This window comes from Pinus tabuliformis, chromosome 2_2, assembly GCF_031772625.1.
Source record: "Pinus tabuliformis cultivar Carrire ecotype Pingquan chromosome 2_2, CPIR1, whole genome shotgun sequence".
Classification (NCBI taxonomy): Eukaryota; Viridiplantae; Streptophyta; class Pinopsida; order Pinales; family Pinaceae; genus Pinus; species Pinus tabuliformis.
Window position 1 is genome coordinate 1,274,886,307 of NC_142300.1, and position 7,103 is coordinate 1,274,893,409.

A 7,103-nucleotide genomic window follows, 5' to 3' on the forward strand; every position below is an offset into this window, starting at 1 on the left:
GTGGACGGAGGATGAGAGCCAGAGAGCCCAGAAGAGAAAACGAACAGACAACGCCAATTGGCTTAAAATCCACTGGATGACAATGACAAAGGCAAGCAGTGATGAGACAGAGAGAAAACATAGATAGAGAGAGAGAGGGAGAGTCTGTGTACTCAGAGAGACTGAGGGACTCAAGTAAACTCCTGTTGTTTTGTCTCTGTTGCGTTAAGACTCAAATTGAGCTTACTTTTGTAAAACTCTGCTCTTGAAGACATAATAGAGAGGTCACCACTGAAGGCTGGACCAGGGGACGTAGCCCAAGAGTTTTGGGTGGACTCCATATTAAACTTGTTGTGTTGTGTGTGTTTGTCTATTATGTTTCTCTAATTTCTCATTATCTATATTATTCACAATCTTATCGATCTATTGCATTAAGTAATATATGCAAATCCATGCACATGAGTCTGTAATACCTTAATATTAGTCTAAGATCTCATTTTCAGATCACCCCAAATGCTGTGTTCGATGTATCACAGTGTACAAGCCAGCCGACTCAGTTACCTAAGGATGGATAGCAACCTGTTTTTGTCCTACCATATATACCCGAAAATACGTGGAGGCCCAATCTGTATTAGTGTTGTCTAATGCAAAACCGCATAGTGAGAGCATTCCTTTATACTTTACATACTATAACACCGCCCTATATACCCAAAGGTACGTGGTCGAGCTATGATATACTCATGTACGTGGAATGAAGTATCACACTATGAATGTATCGTAGACAAGTTAACGACAGCGTCTATGTTTTACGACACCAGAACACGTCTGTAGTCTAGAACCTCTAAATGTTTTGCATTAGGTGACAATGCTCCATTAGGTTAATTGAGGTTAATTTTAAGTTGATCTTGATTAAGAATTTTCCTTTCAAGGTTCACCACGTGATGTCTTTGAAATTCTTATAATGAAACTAATATGATAAGCATTCTTTTCATTCAATTTGAATAATGAAAACCTTATCTAGTAGGGATAGAGAAATCAGATTCTTTTAATCAAAGGACAAAGAGCACATCTAATGTAATTTCCCTAAACTATTCCTATGGGAACACACAAACTTTTTCAATGCACAATGCAAGTTTTTCTTTTCAATTCCCTTAATTTTGATATGAACAAAAGGAAACTAATGCACATACAATCAATCATATTTTTGCAAGAACGAAGACTTTACGACAGTGCCTTTTCGAAAGAAATAAAGACTTTTACAACACTTTCTTTTGAACAAAGATTAATCGACTATAAACTGACTTTGACAAAGAATTGATAGTGATAAAGAAAACATTTAAGAAACACTAAACAATCAAGGCCAAAGTAGGGCTAGCAAAGGAAACACAAATTGATTTCATAAGTACAACAATCATTGATCTTTTAGCAAGCACAAACAGAAGGAAATTTGGGAAAAATCAAGTCAAAGGTGGGATTTTTTACCTCAAGAGGATCAAAGCAACCCTAAATGGGAGATAGTGCACTTCAGAGCATTGTCCTCAAGCCAAGGGTGCTCTGCAGTGCTCTGTGTCTTGACCAAGCCTGAGCTGATTCCAGAGAGGCCATCCTAAGGGCTTTCAAGCACAATTTTTACCAAAAAACACTTCAAAAAGGCTGAAACAAGATCGATGGAAGCAGGTAAAGTCTACTAGGGTGTACTGGGATGAAGGTAAACTACCTGGAACAATGCTCATTCCCCAACGAAGTCGCCAATTTATTATGTGGAATTTTGCATCTACGGATAAATACAATTTCCCTAGGTGGGTAGCTACACCTAGAACAACAGATTTAAAGTGTTTATCCTTTTGCTATAGAAGATAAATAAGACAAGAGACCTACTTGTTATCTTTTGCTTTCCCTTTGTCTCCTTTGTATGGCTCTCGTTGCTCCTTCTCGAACTTAATTCGCTCAACAAGTACCTGCAATCATAAACAAAGGACAAAAACCAATCAAAACAAGAGATCTATCTATTATAAGCAAATGGAATCGAAATCATTTACACATATAGTCTTCATACATAAAGACAAGAATATGGGAAAAGGTGTAAACAACTTTATTAAGTAGAAGGAAGAGTTACAACCATGAAGTCTGATCCAATGTCACTCCTCCAGCTTGAGTTCCATCCAACATCACATCAAAAGCACAACACTCCAGCAGCATAACAATACTTGCTTACAATCTCAAACCTCACACCAACAATATCTCCTTACAAATTCTCAAAGTCCAGCCCCTGATCACTTAGATGAGTGCTCAATTTATAGGAAAATGGAGGTGGTTTGATCATAAATGAGGGTATAGAATGGCCTTCCAAAGTTAGTTTCCATGGAGGAAGGGATGAGAGGATAGGAGGTTACTTAACTCATTCCCTATCCAATTTCGAGCTCATAGGAGATGATAAGTGTGGGAATCTTCTAGAATGCTCTAGAAGATAAGAATATTCCCAGAACCCTATGAAGTATTTGCTCAATCTCGCCCAGCGTAGGTCAAAGTGGGCCTAAGTGCACTGAAAGGCACCCTTACATGGGCTTACCTACACTGAAGTGAATTTACCCCCGACCAAGGCTACGTTGGTCCCTCAAGGAGGCATTTCTGGAGGGCTTCAGGCCAAGAAACTTTTAGAAAAGGAGGCATTCAAAGTGATGACTTATCTAGGGCATGTAGCAACTGGATTAGGGTTTGATGAGCCCTAATAGTACTAATCTAAATGTTGGGAGTGTTGTGCCCAAATGGATCTATAACACTCATCCCTATGCATAAAATGAATAAAATGTTCTTTGAGCGAGAGAAAAGGTGTATTAATAGGCTAGAGGTGGCCAGTTAACTTGGCCACCCTCAACTAGTAAACTCAAGTTTGAGTTAAGTCACCCATGCAATGTGGAAATGTCAAGTCAAAACGAAGTGGTGTCCTCAAAGAGTGGGGTGATAATCACGAGGAGAGAGAAATGATTATAGTTAGTGGGGACAATGGTCCAAAAGAAGAAATTCGTGTTAATGCCAAGTCACTAGAGTGCTTCAAGCCTTTAGCCAAAGTAGGATATTATGTGATGGGCTCAACTTCATTTGCACCATCAGTCATTCTAAAAATAGGTATAGGAAAGACGAGCTAGTGCATCAGACAACCTAGGGTGCCACCGAGGAGTTTTGAACCCTGTCTGCAAGTGCTACAAGAGGGCCGAGTGGAGCTACAAGAGGAATTGGGAGGAGAAAAAAGAGCCTCAGTGGCTCGATATTGTCTCAAAACATTCATGCACACCCAAAATTGTTTTGAAAAGAAGTGAAACCCTCCTTCCTCATTTCTACATCCATTAGCATAAGAAGTTTGCTTGAAATTAAGAGCCTATAATAGTCAATTAATCAGTAGGAGGTCTTTTTGAATTTTGTTGTGGTTAAGAGAATATAAAATAGTTTGGTTGATATCAATCCAAGCACCCTTCTTCCTCACTACTACCAAGCACTTTACCATTGTTTCACCACTGAGACTGTTTGAATTTTTTTGAATTCCACACTAGCGTAGCATCAAGGAGTAATAGAGAATAAATGGGGGGAGGATTTAACAGAAGAGAACCCTCAGATACCACAAGAATTTAGTAAAACCCTCCTATACTTGACATCGTTAGAAGACAACAGTGGTTATGTTTCTTTGAGTTGCTAAAGGGGTATGATGATGATCTTGCCCATTAATTTTCCATGGAATTACACTCTCAAGAGGAAGACAATGCCACTACTGTTATCAGAGGGTTGGCCATCTCTCTCAGTCCCGAAACCATAAGCAGAGTGACCACCTTGCCTCTAGGAATTAGGTGGAGAAAATAAGACAAGCAAGTGAGTGTCACAGCTAGGGAAAACTTCTTCTTTTCAAAAGATAAGTATGTAGCCCTTGGGATGATGTAGCTTACCATGTCCTTAAATATATAGCTTGTGAAGGGATATTAAGTGTGGTTTATGCCTAGAATTTCAGGCTACTCCATGAGCTGAGATTCAAGGCATAATTGCCTCTCCCTCAAAGACTTAGTGTCCCCCACTTCCTCCTACAATCAATCATGGAGAGTATTTAGAAGGTGAGGGAAGGAAAGAACCAACATTTAGCTCACCATGGCCTCATCAAGTTAATAGTGGTGGATGTTATGAACCACTTGAGGATCCCTTTCATATGGAACAAATTTGTGGACATGGATATGGAGATTTTCATAGAAACCCAAGCCATCACACTAGAAGAAACACCAACCTCTATTATTGGAGGTAAAGAAGGAAAAAAAGAGGAGGAAGAGGTAGCAAGAACATAATATGAGGAAGAGAGAAAAACAACCTAAAAAGAGGCAGAAAAGACATAGGAAGGAGGAGAAGAGATGAAAGGAGAAGAGGGGGAGAATCAAGTAGAAGAATGAGTAAGTCGTGAGGAAACTTATCAACTGCAAGGAGCAGAAGAACAACCACATCAAACAAGTTGATCTATAGGAGATATTGAACAGAAGTAGTTGCAACATTAGCTACATTGGGCACTCCTATCAATCCCAAGAGGAAGCAATCACGACAAAGTCAAATATTTCAAAACTAGGAAGAGCACCAGAATTAGACAAGGGAAACCAAAAATTCCTATAAAGGTTCCTATAATTGTTGATGATTCACCAAGCAAAAAGGAAGAAATAGGAACCAGTGAAGGAAAGATTGAGGTTACTCCTCCTAAAACCAAAACCAAGTCACCTATAGCACCTATGAGTAGGCCTACTACTAGTTCAGTGACCTTCAAGAATCCAAGCACACAATATGCCTTTGAGAAAGAATAAAAAGAGAAGCCACAGGAAGATCAGGGTTTGCTACAGGAGAGACAAGGTTTTCTACAGGAGGGGCAATGTCTGTTACAGGAAGAACATGGGAAGCTACAGGAGGACAAGAAAGAGTTACAAAAGGAATCCATCACCTCAAAGTTAGTTGGAAAAGGCCTACAAGAGCTCCAAGAGCCTAGTCCACAACCTATCTTGGGGTCCTACTACAAATTTATTGAAGGAGGAAGGGTTATCCCTGAAAGATTTGCAATCCCACTGCTCTTTGAGCTAGAGATATAAAGAGGCATAACCCAAAGGTGGATGCAAATTTCTAAATATAAGAATGTGGAAGATGTGGGCCTCATGGAAGAGAATGTCATTGAAATGGGTAAGGAGTTAAGTGATTTGATACAGAGATAGTCTATGATGAAGGAACAACTACAGGCATAAAACACAAGGTTGAGAGAGAGGCTACAGGATAAAGAAACACAACTTGCCACCATGGAAAATATCTCTATGGAAGCCATGAAATGCAAGCAACCATCAAAGTCTTATGGTCTCTTTCTCAAAGAACAGCGGTTGCAGTTCCAAATCAAAACTCTCACACGATATGGATCTCTGCCTTTTCAAGATTACATGCACTTTATTGAGTTTTGCAACCAAACTAACATGGAAGATAGGTCCAAATTCGCTGAATTTTATATGCACAATCTCACTTTAACAAATCTAAATTTTTGGGATCCCAATTAGAGATTGGCGGGTATGCATTTGATGGCTTTAGCATCCTAGATGACTCATGAGGAGACAAGAGACGAGGAGGTGAAAAAGGTAATGGCAAAGGAGGAGAAAGAACCATTGTATATCAACGCAGAGCTAGTGAGCCCTAAGGCCGTCATTAGCAATCATAGCCTCATCTTCAATGATGTTGCTTTAGCACCCAAATACATTGCTACCCATCAGTAAGCCATTCTACACTTTGAAGACACATTTAGGATGTTGGGAACAAAAATTCTACAAGTCTGCCAGAGAAGATGGCATGCTTTACACCACAGCCTACAAATCATAGAATATCACTCTCCGAAAAGGTTATGAAATGCCTTGGATAGAACACAAGTTTAAAAGAGGATCATGTAGAGGATGAAAATCAGGTGGATAGGACTCAAACTCTGTCCACCCTTACTGTTAGGCTTACAAGTAGGAAGAGATGATGCGGAAGAGTAGAGGCAGTGGACAAATATAGAAAGGAATGCAGGTTTTTACCCACAAGAGGGCACACCATATGAGGACCCTTGGGATGTTAGGGAGCCAACCAGGGCCATGAAAGAGCTTCACATGGATGACTAAGTTGATCAAAGGATGAGAAACACCTTTAGCAGGGGGGTGATGATGTGTCCCATCAATAGGCACATTTTGAAAATCATTATGCCATCCTCCAGCCTTAAAACTATTCTTCTCTCACATTAATTCACATTTTTTGTTATACTATTCTTAGTAAGAGGAGTAAAAGGTGTTTGTCATAGTATGTGACCTAATGTGGTTTAATTGCAGGAAAAAGAAGCATTTTTTAAGCTATTACTATGCAGGGTCTTGATTGAGACAACTAAGAGAGAATCTATGGGGTTTATCCACCTCCTTAACTCCTTAACTCGGCTTTAGATCACAATATTCTATCCCCAGTTCAAATTCTTTGGCAACCGAGTGAATCCTAGTCCAAGTGAAACTCAAGAGGGACAAGATCCACCATTTTCGAGATCAAGGATGGAATCACTACTACTTTCAAGGGAGTTGCTTCAACTGCCCTTTTGTATAAATAAATAAGAAGAAAATCTCATTAGGATTCAAAGTTTTTGTCCAACTAGGTGTAGTTATTGAGCTTGAAGCTTAACATTGTTACTTTTAACTTTTATGTGATGTATGATACCTGCACTTTTTGATAACGAGAAGTTGGACTTTAGGAAGAATTTGAGTTAGTTTCAGAGGGTTGAGACCCTTGGGTTTGGGCCTAACCCATAGGCTTTGGTCCCTCTTTTTGTACTTATATTTCTTCTTGATTCCAAGCAGTTCATAGTTTCTTGCATTTCAGTAGAGATTAATCTATAAAAACTCGTGGTTGCAACCTCTACATCACCTCTCTTGTGGGAGAATGAGTGGAAGGATTCACAACCACAGTCCAAAAATATTGTGTTTATGATTTCTTGGAAATAGATTAGTGTTAGTTGTCTTGTTTTACATTTTCTTTATGTAGCTTAGAAGTCAATTTAGTGATTAGATTAGTGTTATAGCATAAACTAGATGTTATTTAACTTCAACTTATATTTTCCA